The 15,828-nt window shown below is 44.0% G+C and overlaps 1 protein-coding gene across 18 annotated transcripts in view; it reads right to left on the minus strand.

The window, feature by feature from the left end:
* Positions 1-1,330: 1,330 nt before the first annotated feature.
* The window catches only part of ARMCX4 (armadillo repeat containing X-linked 4), a 28,501-nt gene continuing 14,003 nt past the window's right edge, over positions 1,331-15,828 (minus strand). For 4 of the 18 annotated variants that reach the window (XR_011385515.1, XR_011385522.1, XR_011385509.1 and 1 more), the window contains 2 exons: positions 2,635-2,731; positions 1,331-1,909 (listed from right to left, as the gene is read on the minus strand). The gene's annotated coding sequence lies outside the window, so the exon portion shown is untranslated. Of the gene's footprint in view, positions 1,910-2,634; positions 2,732-3,785; positions 4,904-5,729; positions 5,950-6,520; positions 6,718-11,466; positions 11,649-11,757; positions 12,066-15,828 lie in introns of those variants that run through there. The other 14 variants (XR_011385517.1, XR_011385511.1, XR_011385507.1 and 11 more) reach the window with 6 other exon arrangements.

Raw genomic sequence — 15,828 nt, forward strand, 5'->3', positions numbered from 1 at the left:
CGGCCAACATTTCCCCCTGAACTCCCATCCCAATGGGAGGGTTGATCTCAGAAAAAGAGACAAGCAGTGAGGATGTCTGACTTCCTTAAACTTTTCTGTTCACTTTTTGAAAAAAATCAGCAATGTATTACTTAAATAATGGGAAAATAAAACTGGTGCTATTCTCATTTGACTGGGAAGAATTCAGGAGGGAGGGGAAACCCAAAAGGTCTCATTCATTTCATTATATTTATTTGTGAAAACAAGGACACTATTTCTACTGGGTTAATAGCCAAGCAGCAGCTTTCAAACATATGAACTTCTTTTAAAAAAATTGAAAACTGGAATTTTTTACAGGGTCTATGAATTAGTTCACAAAGAGATGGTCAATTGTCTAATCTTTGCCTTTTTTCACAAGTGATCCATTACCTTTTCTACTTTGGACCAACTTGTAATTTGATAAAATAAAAACAACAGAATCCTGTCTTGTTCATTCAAAGAAAAACATGTATGAGAGCACTTTTACAAATTCATGGAAATTGAACGAAAAGATGTTAATTTGGGTGCACAAAACTGAAATCCATGCACAGGCTTTTCATAAAATGTGAACTTTTTGAAGACGCCTGGTATTTAATGTCCCAAAGGCGTGGGTGACTACTTGCTCTGTGAATTGCATGTGATTTGATAGCTTCTCTGAACACTTGTCCTGGGTTAGATTCCATTTTACTAAGGCTCACACAGCTGAGGAAGGGAGGGATGCAAAGATGTTCTGATCCCTAATGAGACGTGCAGAAAGGGCTGCCCTTCCACCCCTCCCACTTCCCACAGCCTCCCATCCCCTGGAGTCAAGCACCTACCCATTATGCCCTCCAGAAACATGCACAGATGTGTGACCAACATGATAAATGCCGCCTTTACTCAGGCGGCCAACCTAAGGAAATACTCTCGGCTCCTTTCCTCCCTCCTTCAGTCCCACTAAGCTAACCCAGCAGTGCCTGGGTGCACGTTGCTCTGAACAATGTCTGCTGCTACCACTTGGCTGACCTGTACAGCCTGCTGGGCTTCTAACTCCTGGTTCTTTAATTCCAGGGCCCCCAGGAAGACTGAGCTTGTGGCCATATCACTGTCTGCCACTCCATATTCACTTTGTTGCCCCTCAGTCAAACAGCCAATCCCTATTGGCCACACTGTTTAACCTAGAGTGGGCATTCTCACTTGGCCAACTCTGTGGATCGCCTAAGACTGCATCAAACTTGTGTGCAAATACATGTTAGTTTTAGTGGGAGAGGAATCATAGCTCGCATCAGATTCTCATGGGCATTTATGTCTTTAAAAAACAACTAAGAACTACTTTCTTTTTTAAAAATTTATTTTATTTATTTGAAAGAGAGAGAGAGAGAGAGAGAGAGAGAGAATCTTCCATTCTGTTGGTTCACTCCCCAAATGATCGCAACAGCCAGAGCTGAGCTGATCCGAAGCCAGGAGCTTCCTCCAGGTCTTCCCATGCAGGCTCAGGGACCCAAGGACTTGGGCCATCTTCTACTGCTTTCTCAGACCATAGCAGAGAGCTGGATCGGAAGAGGAGCAGCCAGGACTCAAACGGGCACACATATGGGATGCCAGCCAGCACTGCAGGCTGGGGCTTTAACCCGCCATGCCACAGCGCCAGCTCCCTTCCATAGAATCAGTCTCTCTCTCTCTCTCCCTCTCTCTCTCTCTCTCTCCACATTCTTTTGAGGAAACCAGTGCAAACAATGTGAAAAATGTATACAATAGCATGTGAAAGTGCACTGCAATGGCTGTTCTACCACCAACCACTTTTAACAATTTCCAGTTTTCCTCGTGCAAGTGTAACGAGTATACACATGCAAACTTGTCGAGTTACTTGTTGAACAACACTATATAAGGGGACAGGAACTTCTTGATGTATCTGCATACAGAAAAAAAAATCGACATTCAGTGATGTATTTGTAATAAATCTGTACTTTAACCTGAGAACTGACATCTTATTTGAAAGGCAGTGTGTTTGTGTGCCCATGTGTGTGTGTGTATGTGTGTGTATGACAGAGAGAGAGAGAGAGATCTTCCATCCACCGGTTCATTCCCCGAATGCCCTCAACAGCCAGGGCTAGCCAAAGCCATGAGCTCAGAACTCCATCCGGTTCTCCTATGTGGGTGACAGCGACCCAAGCACATTAACAGGAAGCTGGATCTGAAGCATTGAGTAGTTGGCATGTGAACCAGGTATGTGGGCATTCCAAGTGGTGGCTTAACCCACTGTGCCATAATACCCACTCCCATAAGAACATTCTTTAAGGAAATGAGTCCTTTGATTGTCATAAGAATTATAAAATTTTTCCCACTTCATAATTTTCTTTAGACTTCTATTATGTAGTTTCTTTCATTTTTATGGCACAACATCTATCAATATTGTTCTCTACTTTTTTGGCTTATAGTTTCTTCTAATTTTACTGTTTTGTTTCATATCTAAATTTTTGGTTCACATGAAATTATTTTTTCACCAATGGTCATAAATTTTTTCAAAACATTAAAGAGAAGGGAATAAACACTCCCAAATTCATTCTACAAGGCTAGATACCAAAGCCAGATAAAAGACACAACAAGAAAGGAAAACAACTGATCAATATTACTTACAAATACAGACACAGAAATCCTCAAAAAATGCTTGCACATGTAAAAAGGATTATACACGACGGCCAAGGACCCCAGGAATATAAGGTTGGTTTAACATCTGAAAATTAATATAACATATTTGTAAAAATAAATATCAGATAATACAGTATCATCTTCATAGATACAGATCTGACAAAGCATCATGATAAAGATGCTTTATAAACAAAGAAGGAAAGTGAATTTCCTCAACTTGATAAAGGCGATCTATGGAAAACCCACAGCTAACACTAAACTTCACAGTGAAAGATAAAACAAGGATGTATGGCCTCACTACTTTCATTCACTAGTTTACTAGACTTTCTATCCAGGACAACTGGGGAAGAAATACTCATAAAACGCATCCTGATTGGAAAGGGGGAAAAAATCAAATGATCTTTATTTGCAGATAATGTAATCTTATATGTAGAAAATTCTAAAGAATCCAGAAAAAGCAATTAGAGCAAATAAACAACTTGAGCAAAGTTACAGGATGCTAGGATTAATGTATAACAATTATAGGGGGTGGTGCTGTGGCACAGTAAGTTAAGGCTCTGCCTGCAGTGCCTGCATCCCATATGGACACCGGTTTGAGTCCCGGCTGTTCCACTTCCCATCTAGCTCTCTGCTATGGTCTGGGAAAGCAGTAGAAGATGGCCCAGGCACTTGGGTCTCAGCACCTGTGTGGGAGACCCGAAGAAGCTCCCAGCTCCTGGCTTCAGATTGGCGCAGCTCCAGCCGTTGCAGCCATTTGAGGAGTAAACCAGCAGATGGAAGACCTCTCTCTCTCTGTCTCTCCCTCTCACTGTCTGCAACTCTACCTCTCAAATACATAAATAAAATATTTTTAAAAATCAACTATAATTCTATAGACTAGCAATGAGCAATCAAAATATAGAATTAGGGAAAAAATTCCATTTAAAACAGCATCATATGTATATATGATGGGCAGTTAATCTCCAAAATATATAAAGAGATCCTACAACTCAGTAGGAAAAAACACACACAACCTGATTTTAAATGGGTAGAAAACTTAACAGACATTTCTTCAAAGAAGACATACAAATGGAAAAACAAGTATACGATAAGGTGCTCAACATCACTGATCATTGGGGAAATACAAATCAAAGCCACAATTAAGTTTTTAAAAGATGTATTTATTTGAAAGTCAGAGTTACACAGATAGAGAAGGAGAGGAAGAGAGAGAGAGAGAGGTCTTCCATCGATGGTTCACTCCCCAGTTGGCCGCAATGCTGTGCCGATCCGAAGTCAGAAGCCAGGAGCTTCTCCGGGTCTCCCATGCGGGTGCAGGGGCCCAAGCACTTGGGCCATCTTCTACTGCTTTCCCAGGCCATAGCAGAGAGCCGGATGGGAAGTGGAGCAGCTGGGACTCGAACCGGCGCCCATATGGGTTGCTGGCACTGCAGGCGGTAGCTTTACCCGCTATGCCACAGTGCCAGCCCCAAAGCCACAATTAGATATCACCTCATACCTGTTAAGATGTCTACTATCGGAGCTGGTGCTGTGGCTCAGTGGGTTAAACCTTCGCCTACAGCGCCGGCATCCCATGTGGGTACTGGTTGTAGTCCCGGCTGCTCCTCTTCCAATCTAGCTCTCTGCTGGGCCTGGGAAAGCAGAGTGCTTGGGCCCCTGTACCCACGTGGGAGACCAGGAGGAAGCATCAACAGAAAGCAGGCCTTTCTTCTCTGTCTCTCCCTCTCACTGTCTGCAACTCTACCTCTCAAATACATAAATAAAATCTTTAAAAAAATATGGCTACTATCAAAAAGCAAAAGGATAAGAACTTTTTCTTCTTAGGGCCTATCTTTTATACCCTAATATTTTGTGCCTCTAATGTTTAGAGGTTCTTTGGTTTTTGACCATATTTATACTTAAAGTTCTTATTGGTAAGTATTGGTGGCTAGTGTGGTCTTCCACAACAGTTATGAAATTCAGTCTTCTCCTTTAAGTCTCATCCTTAAATATGATGGATCACTTCAGAACTCCATGAAAAGTTTTTTCTCTGGTTGAGGTGTATAGGTGGAAATGTATCCATGTGTGGAATAAGGTCTTTAATGGGGAACAAGCCCCCTCCCAATCTGCCAATTTGCTAAGTTTGGAAAGAGTTGTAAGACATTCTACATCTTCTTCGGGTCTATTTCTCTTCCCTACTCTGCTGAACTACAAGTCTCCTTTACTTTCCATTTATGAAGTATTAATACGCATCATTTTCCCTGTATCTGTAGGGCAGTCCCTGCAAAGAAATAAATGAGAAATGCAGATGAGGAAAAGGTAGGACTTTTTATTTTCTTCTTAACATTTTCTGAATTGTTCCTGTTGTACCTGAGCGAGTGTAAACAAAGAGCACCACACATTGATAAAATTTGACGGTCCTTTATTGCCAGCAGTGGTGAGTGGGCTCATGCCCTAAAGAACTCTCGATCCTGAAGCCTAAAGCAACAGGGTTTATAAAGGCAAAAACTGCAAAATCGGGAGAGGAATACATGGTTGCTAGGATCAGGGGGAATACATGGTTACTGGGGTCAAGCTGACCTAAAACCTATGCGAAACTAGTATCAATTATAATCTTGACAATACCAGTCACAATCTTAACAATATTAATTATAATCTTGACATTGATCCAGGTATTGGTTTTAATCGTATGTAGAACATAGACAAATTACATTTTTATTATTAACCTAGGTGCAGCCTATCCACTTCCAAGCTTGAGCGATCATGCTGGGGGTTTCTATGCTCTGCCAAGTGTGATGTAGTGGACTGCTATTGTTCAACTGTTTTAGATCATAGTTTCAGACCAGAGTCTCACGGTGTCGGGGGGCACCTTCCCTGAATGCAGTCTCAGGTTCTTCAAAATGGAGTCCACTGTCAAGGTGTTACTCCATTCCAATTATTGTTTTCATTCTACTTCATTCTTTTGGTGGATGAGTGCATTTGTACTGTATTATATTATGCAGAGAACACACCAAATTCCTGTATAACCTTTAAATTTATTTCTGTTTTTATTAAAGTGATACAAGCATATGATCAAACAATAAAAGTAGTATAGAAAGGCTGCAATATTTTTAAAGTTTTATTTATTTATTTGAAAGTCAGAGTTACAAAGAGAGAGAAGGGGGTGGGTTCTTCCATCCACTGGTTCACTCCCCAATTGGCCGCAATGGCCAGAGCTGCGCTGATCTGAAGCCAGGAGCCAGGAGCTTCTTCTGGGTCTTCCTCATGGGTGCAGGGGCACAAGGACCTAGGCCATCTTCTACTGCTTTCCCGGGCCATGGCGGAGAGCTGGATCGGAAGTAGAGCAGCCGGGACTAGAACTGGCGCCCATATGGGATGCCGGCGCTGCAGGCGTTGGCTTTATCTACCACGACACAGCACCAGCCCCTATTTTTTTCCAGCCTTCCTCAAAGGCACCTACGGCCTTTTCCCAAGGTAATGGTGCATTGGATTAAGGGAAATAAACAGATCTTACAGAGAATACTGGATACTGGCTCTTAATTAACACTAATTCCAGGAGACCAAAACATCACTGTGGTCTACCAGCTAAAAGACAATAGAACAGAGGCCAGCGCTGTGGTGCAGCAAGTTAAAGCCCCAGCCTGCAGCACTGGCATCCCATTTGGGCACTGGTTCAAGTCCCAGCTGCTCCACTTCTGTTCCAGCTCTCTGCTATGGCCTGGGAAAGCAGTAGAACAAGTCCTTGGGCCCCTGCACCCACGTGGGAGACCCAGAAGAAGCTCCTGGCTCCTGGCTTCGGATCAGCTCAGCTCTGGCCATGTGGTCATTTGGGGAGTGAACCAGCAGAATGGAAAACCTCTTTCTCTCTCTCTGGCTCTACCTCTCTCTGTAACTGTCCTTCAAATAAATAAAATAATTATTTAAAAAAAAAAGACAAGTCTTCCTAATTCTTACAGAATTTCCAATTCAAAATTCTATTCCCAATCAAGATATCAATCAAATGTTGGAGTAGGACAATGACATTTTCATATGTGAAAAGTCTCAAAGGCATGCTTTGCATGTACACTTTTCCAGGAAGCCATAGGAAGATTTGCTCTGCCAAAAGAAGACATAAAGAAATCAAAATGGGGGAGACATGAGGGCCAGGAAACTGAATCCAATACAATAGTGAGCAAAGAGAATCACTTGGGTTATTTTCTCAAAAAGAGATCCCCAAACGAAAGTTGTGTTTGGTCACCTGGAGTGCCACATGTCCAATTTGGAGCAAGTGAGAATATTCCCAAGAGAAATTATGCCAAGAAGATGAAATTTATAGAATACTATCTTTTAACATAATGGGATAATATTTACATAATAGGGACAAAATTTGGGTGATAAATACATAGGAAAACAGAGGCAGAGATTAACAAGTTGAAAAAAGAGGAAGAGATTAACAATAAGAGAAAACAAGATGTTGGAGAGGACAGGGGAAAAATCCTAATGTCCTATGTGATTCAGCTGTCAATAATAGGTCAAAATAGTACTGTCAATATAACCAAAATAAGAACATAACAATTGGGAGCCAGCCTCCTGGTGCACCAGGTTAAGCCATCGCCTGCAACCAGCACTGCATATGAGTGCTGGTTCAATGGAGCTCCAGACTCCTAACTTTAGCTTGGCCCAGTTCAGACCATTGAGACCATTTAAGAAGCAAGCCAGCATATAGAACATCTCCCCGTCCCCCATAATTCTGCCCTTCAAATAAATCTTTTGAAAAATATATATTGGAGCTGGTGTTGTGGCATAGTGGGTTAAGCTGCCTTCTGCAACACCAGCATCCATTATGGGAGATGGTTCATGTCTCAGCTGCTCCACTTCTGATGCAGTTCCCTACTAATGAGCCTGGGAAATCAGCAGAAGATGGCCCAAGTGCTTGGGCCTCTGCACCGATGTAGGAGACTCAGATGGAGTTCCTGGCTCCTGGCCTCAACCTGGCCCAGTGCTGGCCATTGTTGGCAAGTGTACCAGCAGATGGAAGATTCATTCTCTCTCTCTCTTCTCTCTCTCTCTCCTTCCCTCCTGCCCTCCCTCCCTCTGTGTAACTGCCTTTAAAATAAATAAGCAAATCTTTTAAAAAATAATAATATAGGGGCTGGCACTCTAACATAGCGGGTAAAGCCACCACCTGCAGCGTCAGCATCCCATATGGGCACTGGTTCGAGTCCCGGCTGCTCCACTTCCAGTCGAGCTCTCTGCTGTGGCCTGGGAAAGCAGTAGAGGATGGACGAAGGCTTGGGCCCCTGCACCCGCATGGGAGACCGGGAAGAAGCTCCTGGCTCCTGGCCAGGATCGGTGCAGCTCTGGCCATTGCAGCCATTTCAGGAGTGAACCAACAGATGGAAGACCTCTCTCTCATTCTCTCTGCCTCTGCTTCTCTGTAACTCTGCCTTTCAAATAATAAACAAATAAATCTTTAAAAAATAATATAACAATTGGGAGGGAATGGTATAAAAATATGGAAGTATATGATGAAAATAGGCAGGATGAGTAAAATAAAAAGAGCTAAACTCTCATCTCCCGTAGTGGGAAGTCAGTGACTACAATTCAAAAATCAGAGAGGGTGTTGAAGCACAGAATGTTAAGCTGCTATGTTGGATACCTGCATTCCATACTGCAAGGCCTGAATTCAAGTCTTGCCACTGTTTCTAATATAGCTTCCTGCTAATGTGCATCGTGGAAGGCAAAAGTGATTATTCAAGTACTAGGATCCCTGCCAACCACATGGGGGACCCAGACGGGGGTCCTGATTCCTGGCTTTGGCCGGACCCAGCTCTGGTTGTTGCAGGCATTTGGGAGTACAAGCAGATGCAAGGTTCTCTCTCTCTCCCTCTCTCTGCCCTTCAAATAAATAAGTTAGCATTTTTAAAAGAAAATAAAAAGCAACATAAGCATGTTATTTAGGCATAGGTAGTTAGTACCAAAATAAGCAGTTAATAGTCAAGACTGTTTCTGGGAGTGGAAAATACAGGTGAGATATGGGGATATTGCTATTTTTCATATCAAGCTGTTATGGACTCAATTGTGTCTCTCCAAGTCAACATGTTGAAATCCTAACTCTCAATGTAACTGTATTCTGAGATATGGTCTTTAGGGAGGTCATTAAGGATAAATTATGTCATAAGGGTGGGGCCCTAATCTGATGGAATTGAAATCCTTATAAGAGGAAGAAACACCAGAGAGCTCTCTCTAGAGACACACAGAGACTAGGCCATCGGAGGATACAGTGAGAAGGTGGCAGCCTCCAAGACATAGAGGTTACATCAGAAACCAATTGCAGGGGGCCGGCGCTGTGGCAGAGTGGGTAAAGTCACCGCCTGCAGTGCCGGCATCCCATGTGGGAGCTGGTTCAAGTCGCAGCTGCTCCACTTTCGGTCCAGCTCTTTGCTATGGCCTGGGAGAGCTGTGGAGGATGGCCCAAGTCCTTGGGCCCCTGCGCCCGTGTAGGAGACTTGGAGGAAGCTCCTGGCTCCTGGATCCGGATTGGCCCAGCTCCAGCCATTGCAGCCATTTGAGGAGTGAACCAGCAGATGGAAGACCTCTCTCTCTCTCTCTCTCTCTCTCTCTGCCTCTGCCTCTCTGTGGCACTGCCTTTCAAATAAATAAATAAGTCTTAAAAAAAAAAAAGAAACCAATTGCAATGGCACCTTCATCGTGGACTTTTAGCATCCAGGCTATGAGAAAATAAATTTCTGCTGCTTAATTCACCCGTTCTGTGGTACTTTGTGGCAACTCAAGCAGAATAATATGCTATTGGCTTTGTTTAATTATTTTACTTTTAAAAAATGCTTTATTTACTTACTCATTTGAAAGGCAGCGTGACAGAGAGGGAGCGACAGAGACAAAGACAGAGCCATAGAGAGAGAGAATCTCCCATCTGCTGGCTCACTCTCCAAATGACTTCAACAGCTGGGACTGAGCCAGGCCGAAGCCAGGAGCCTGGAGCTTCATCCAGGTCTTCCAGGTCGCTGAGTACACAGTGAGTATATGTGCTGCGGAAGCGAGCACGAGAGTACACAGTGAGAAAGCAGCTGCCTGCAAACCATGAGGAGAGCTCGTGCCAGAAACTGCTGGCATCTTGATCTTGGACTTCCCAACCTCCAGGGAAAAAAAGTCATTTATTTAAGCCACCAAGCTGTGGTGTTCTGTGACAGCAGCCTGAGTAAGCTAATACAAGGACATCATACTGGTGAAATGAGTCAGTCACAAAAGGACAAATGCCATGCTTCCACTTCTACGAGGTCCCTTGAGTACTGAGATTCATAGAAAGTAGAATGATGGTCTCTAGGGACTGGAGGAAGAGAATATGGGGAGTTACTGTTTAATGAATACATGTACCAGTTTGGAAAGATGGAAAGAGTTCTGGAGATAGATGTGGATAATGGTTGACAATAATCTGAATGTACACCTAAAAATGGTGACGAGGGCAAGTATTATGTGTGTTTACCACAACTTTAAAATTTATTTATTTCATTTGAGAGACAGAAAAATAGCCCTATCTGCTGATGGACTCTCCAAATGCCCACAAGCTGGGCCAGGCCAAAGCCAGGAGCCTGGGACTCCATCCAGATCTCCCAAGTGGGATACAGGGACCCAAACTCTTAAGCCATCACCTGCTGCATCCCAGAGTGCACATGCTGGGACTCAAACGCAGGCACTCAGATATGGGATTCAGGGATTTCAAGTGGTGTCTTACCCATTGTGTCAAATGCCTGCCCCCACAATTATTTCAAAGAGAGAAGGAATGTGAGAGATACGCATTGTAATATTGTTGAGAGGTTGAACCCTTTGAGTTCTGCAGTCTGCTCTGCCAAAGTCCCACACACATGGAGCTTCCTCAGTGTTCTGTCCTCTGGTTTTCCACCTGCACCCCTTGCTGAGGCTATCTGCCTTACTCCCCTGCTTCTGTTACCGTCTACAATATGTGCCTTTAGCCGAGATTCTTCTTCCGTACTCTAAACAATACCTTTCTTTTTAAATATTTATTTATTTGGAAGGCAAAATAACAGTGAGAGGGCAAGACACACAAACACACACACACACACAGAGAGAGAGAGAGAGAGAGAGAGAGAGAGAGAGAGAGAGAGAATGTTCCATCTACTGGTTCACTCTCCAAATGGCTGCAACAGCCAGGGCTGGACCAGGGCAAAACCAGGAGCCAGGAACTCCATCCAGATTTCCCACATGGGTGGCAGGGGCCAAGCATTTGGGTCATCATCCACTGCCTTCCCAGGTGCATTAGCAGAGAGCTCGATGAGAACCAAAGCAGCCAGGACTTAAACTAGCACTCCAGATATGGGACGCAGGCATCCGGTGTCACAAGCGTGGCTTAACCCACTGTGCTACAACACACCTCCTAGACAAATACCTTTCTGATGAACACTTAGTATATTGTCCAGTGACATCTTAGCTTCAGTGTTGCCCTTAGAACTGAACCTGAGGGTCCCCTCCAAGTCTCATGCTATAGGGAGGTTCTCCTTCTCTCTCTCTCTCTCTCTCTCTCTCTCACACACACACACACATGCACACACACACATGCACACACACATACATTAAGGATACAGCGGTGCATGTGACATATTGGATCTGGTGCTCATTGTCAGCACAGTGCAACTCGTGTGACCCTAGATACCTGCACTTTCACTAACACTGTTCAGGCTCCAGGGAAATGCTTTTCTACATCTGTTTCTCTGTGTCCTCCAAACAAAGGCAACTTTGTCCAAATGCCATGAAGATTTGTGAATTGTGTTACTGCTCACATAAGAGATAGACATGATCTCAAGCTGCTGAGAACACTCTGAACAGTGTAAGACTTTGGGAATTATATTTAAAAAAAAAAAACAGCAGACTTGTTATAGCCTTCTCAGATACATGAATGTAACAGATTTTTGTTCAATAAACTACCATTTCCCAGTGTCCTCTCTTGCTTGTCTGTATTTTCTAGTTCCAGGAGTCATGAAAATTAGTGTAGTATTTGTAACAGTTGGAGGCTGAAAAACAATTTTCAGTACAAAACAACTCATGTTATTCCTGATTTGAGGATAGATAGACAGACAAATATGTAACATATGGAAAGCACTGCGTAACCCAGGAAGCAGATTCTGAGATAAAAGTTTATTAATGGCCGGCACCGCGGCTCACTAGGCTAATCCTCCCCCTGCGGCACCGGCACACCGGGTTCTAGTCCTGGTTGGGGCACCGGTTCTGTCCCGGTTGCTCCTCTTCCAGTCCAGCTCTCTGCTGTGGCCTGGAAAGGCCCTGTACCTGCAATGGGAGACCAGGAGGAAGCACCTGGCTCCTGGCTTTAGATCGGCACAGCGTGCCCGCCATAGCAGCCATTTGGGGGGTGAACCAATGGAAGGCAGACCTTTCTCTCTGTCTCTCTCTCTCACACTGTATAACTCTGCCTGTCAAAAAAAAAGTTTATTAGTGAGAGCTCCTGAAATTAACAGCAGTGGAAGGAAAGAGAGGAAGGAAGCAGGAATGAACAGAGGGAAAACTCGAATTTCAATTCACGGTCAGTGGAAGGCTTCAGCATATGTAGAGAATTCTGAAAATAAGATGAAATTCAGAGCTGCACTTATGAGTCATCAGATATGAGCCCCCTTAGGAACATGGTGTGGTTTTGAACACCACCACTCTCCACGGCTCAGGCAATCCCCGCAGGGAGCTGAGAGTCGAGGGCTCTCTGACAGCAGTATTCCTGACAACTGAAGTCAGTTCCTTTTTGCTAAGGGGTTGCTGAACAGGACACCACAGTGTTCACTATAGCCCCTGGTGTTCCAGATCCACTTCTTCATATAATTAATAGGATTAATTAATATAGGATTAATGAATAGCTCCTCCAGGAATCTGGGCCTCTCTTCCTGGGAGAAACTTGAGCCAAACCACAGCCCCCAATACTGCAGCTGCTCTCAAAGCTGCAAATGGTCATCTCCCTCCTCCACTATCAACTATAGATGCCTACCACTCTTAAGGGACTGGTGATTTACCTGATGATAGGACCCAGATCTCATTCCTGGTCATTATAACCCTCTCAGCTGATACCCATGTACCAAGCCCATCAATCTATGAACAATGCTTGCTTTCTCCCCTCCTCAGTCAGTCACGAGGCCATGTGTATAAGGGTGAGGGAAAGGTGCTAGTGCAACAGTGACAGATATGGAGGATCTGCTTGTGCAATACGCTTGTGCCCGCTAGTCCTGCCTGTGCTTGATCCTGTATGTACAACTGCCATCTTGTTACTGAGCTTGCTTATACCGAGGCGGATCTGCTGGAACTCAGTGCACGCTGGGCAGTCACTGCTGCAGTCACTTGGTGTCTTACATAGCCAGGCATTTCATCTCTAGCAGGGTGCAGTCGCGTGTCGGGAACTGTTTTTAAAAGGTATCTAATTCTCCACTACATGAGACGTGGCTTTGCTCCAGAACTCTAGCTCACTACTGATTTCACACAAAAACTCCACATAGCATCCCTTACCAACACAGGCATCTCTAACATCATAGGGTTGTCTTTTATATGGGCCACTGGCAGGACTGTTTGAAACTACATCTGGACCATAGGGCCTTCTGCTCTAGGCCCCACTCAAAGCTAACAGTTTTTGTGTCACCTGGTATATGGTTGAAACAGTAACTCCAGGTGTGAAATGCTTCCAGAATCTGAAAAAGGCCTACCAGGTGGTGAAGTCACTTCTTTGTGAGAGGTGAAAATGTCTTCATTTGTCCTTTACTTTGGAAGAAACTGCTTGAAGGTATTCTTCAGACCATTAAATTCTTGAAAATGTCACTTAATGTGGCTGGGCCCCTGGGTCTTTGTAAGGTTTGTCACCTATCTGCTGTAGTGCATGTATCTTACCATGCTCTCCAACGTGCTACTCCTTCTTGCTGACTTGGTTCCAATTAACATGATGTCATCAACATAGTAAATTAGTACTATATTCTAAAGGGAGTCTAGATGGTTCCAGATCTCTTTAGACTATCTTTTGACAGAGGGCATGACAATCCAGTAGAGCCTTGAGGGAAAACTGGAAATGCATAGCATTGTCCATTCTATGAATATGAACTTTTTCTGATGATCCATTTTTTTATAAAATTATCTTTTAATTCCATTTTTCATGACTTTTTTTTTTTGACAGGCAGAGTTAGACAGTGAGAGACAGAGAGAAAGGTCTTTCTTCTGTTGGTTTACCCCCAAAATGGCCACTACAGCTGACGCTGCACCAATCCAAAGCCAGTAGCCAGGTGCTTCCTCCTGGTCTCCCATGTAGGTGCAGGGCCTAAGCACTTGGGCCATCCTCCACTGCCTTCCTGGGCCACAGCAGACAGCTAGACTGGAAGAGGAGCTATGGGGACAGAACCGGCGCCCCAACCGGAACTAGAACCCAGAGTACTGGTGCCACAGGTGGAGGATTAGCCTAGTGAGCTGCGGCACCAGCTGATGATCCATTTTGATACACACAGGAAAAAACACATTTGCCAAATCAGTGACTGAATACCAGGTACCTAAGGCCATGTTAATCTGGCCAAGCAAGGGTATTTTATCTGGCATAGCCATTCCAATTATCTTACTACTTGGTTGAGTTTCTAATAGTCTCTCACCCATCAGGCCCCATCCACATTTTTCAAGGAACCAAACTAGTGTATTCAATGAAGACAGGATGGAGACCACAACCCTGCATTCTCTAGGTCTTTCAAAGCAGCACTAATTTCTGCCACTTTCTCTCTCCTCGGTGTCCTATATGTTTTCATTTACCATCTTGACCAAGGAAGGGGAGAACAGTTTCAGAAGCATCCAATTGGCCTTCTCATCTACAAGTATACTTGGTTCCACAGGCCAAGAAACACTAAGGATTTCTACCAAATAACTACTCTGTCTATTCCCATTATACGTTCAGTGATCAGGAAGGTAGCCACTGGGTGGGTCTGTGGATCCAGTGGATCCACTGTAAACCATACCTAACTCAGGATCTCAGTTAATAACTGGCTCCCATACAACCCCATTCTAACTGGAAGCGGGGTAGAGGGTAAAGGGGGGCTGTGATGACGCTTTGGGTCTTTGGGTATCAGTATCAACTCAGAACCAGTGTCCATCTGTCTTCAAAATATTTCAGTGTCCCTCTTTCCGAGGTCTATAGTTATCTGAGTAAATGGAAGGACTGCAAGAATCATTATTATGCATGTGTTCTAGGGTCCAGGAGACCCAGCCTCTCCTTCAAACAATGTGGTCTGTATCAAAAACTGGCTTATGACCAGAAGTTGAGTGAGGAATTGCAACTTTTTATTGAAACATTGACCCTCAGAGTCCCAATCACCTTTGATTTATTTTGATTGTACAGACTGAGTGCAAATTGTTAGCTGCCTCTTTTCCCCAGGGCACTGTGTTATACTGGCTGTCCTTGTCCTATAACTATCTGTTAACCACCAGGAGGATTGTGTTCTATTAACCATCCCTTCAATGCATCATGGTATTTACATACACCTGATTTTCGTCAGTTAAGGGAGGCCATCCTGCCTCTATTGTCTTGGAGTCATCACCATTTCTATCACTAAACCTCCTTCCATAACATCCTCTCCTACACTGAACCCTGTCCTGCACAGGAGAGCCACCACTGAACTTGGTGATGCTGGTTCTCCTCTCACCCATGCACTTCTTACAGCTTTGTAAATGGTGCAGCCTTTGGGTGCTCTGGAGGGTTTTCTGGCCTGACATATGAGGGCACTTCAGAAAGTTCGTGAAGGGGCGGAAATTTGGCATGCCATTTACCCGCCACTTGGGATGTTCACATCCCATATAAAAGAACCTGGTTTGACTCCCAGCTCTACTCTTCATTCCAGCTTCCTGCGAATGCACACTCTGGGAGGGAGCAGATAATGGTTTCAGTGGTTGGGTCTCTACCATTCCAGGTAGGAATCCTGGATTGAATTCTGGGACCCTGGCTTCTTCCTGGCCCACCTGTAGTTGTCTTAGGCATTTGCAGAGTGAATCAATGGATGGGAGATCTCTCTTTCTCTCTTGCTCTCTCTCTCTCTCTTTCTCTGTGTATCTGCCATTCAAATAAATAATTTTTTCAAGTTAATGGAAATGTAATTTAAAAATAAGTTTATTTGGGTGCAAAAAATTAAATTCATGCATTTTTTTCATAATACACATTTCCATGACCATTTTAAAAAA

This window comes from Oryctolagus cuniculus, chromosome X, assembly GCF_964237555.1.
Source record: "Oryctolagus cuniculus chromosome X, mOryCun1.1, whole genome shotgun sequence".
Taxonomy (NCBI): domain Eukaryota; kingdom Metazoa; phylum Chordata; class Mammalia; order Lagomorpha; family Leporidae; genus Oryctolagus; species Oryctolagus cuniculus.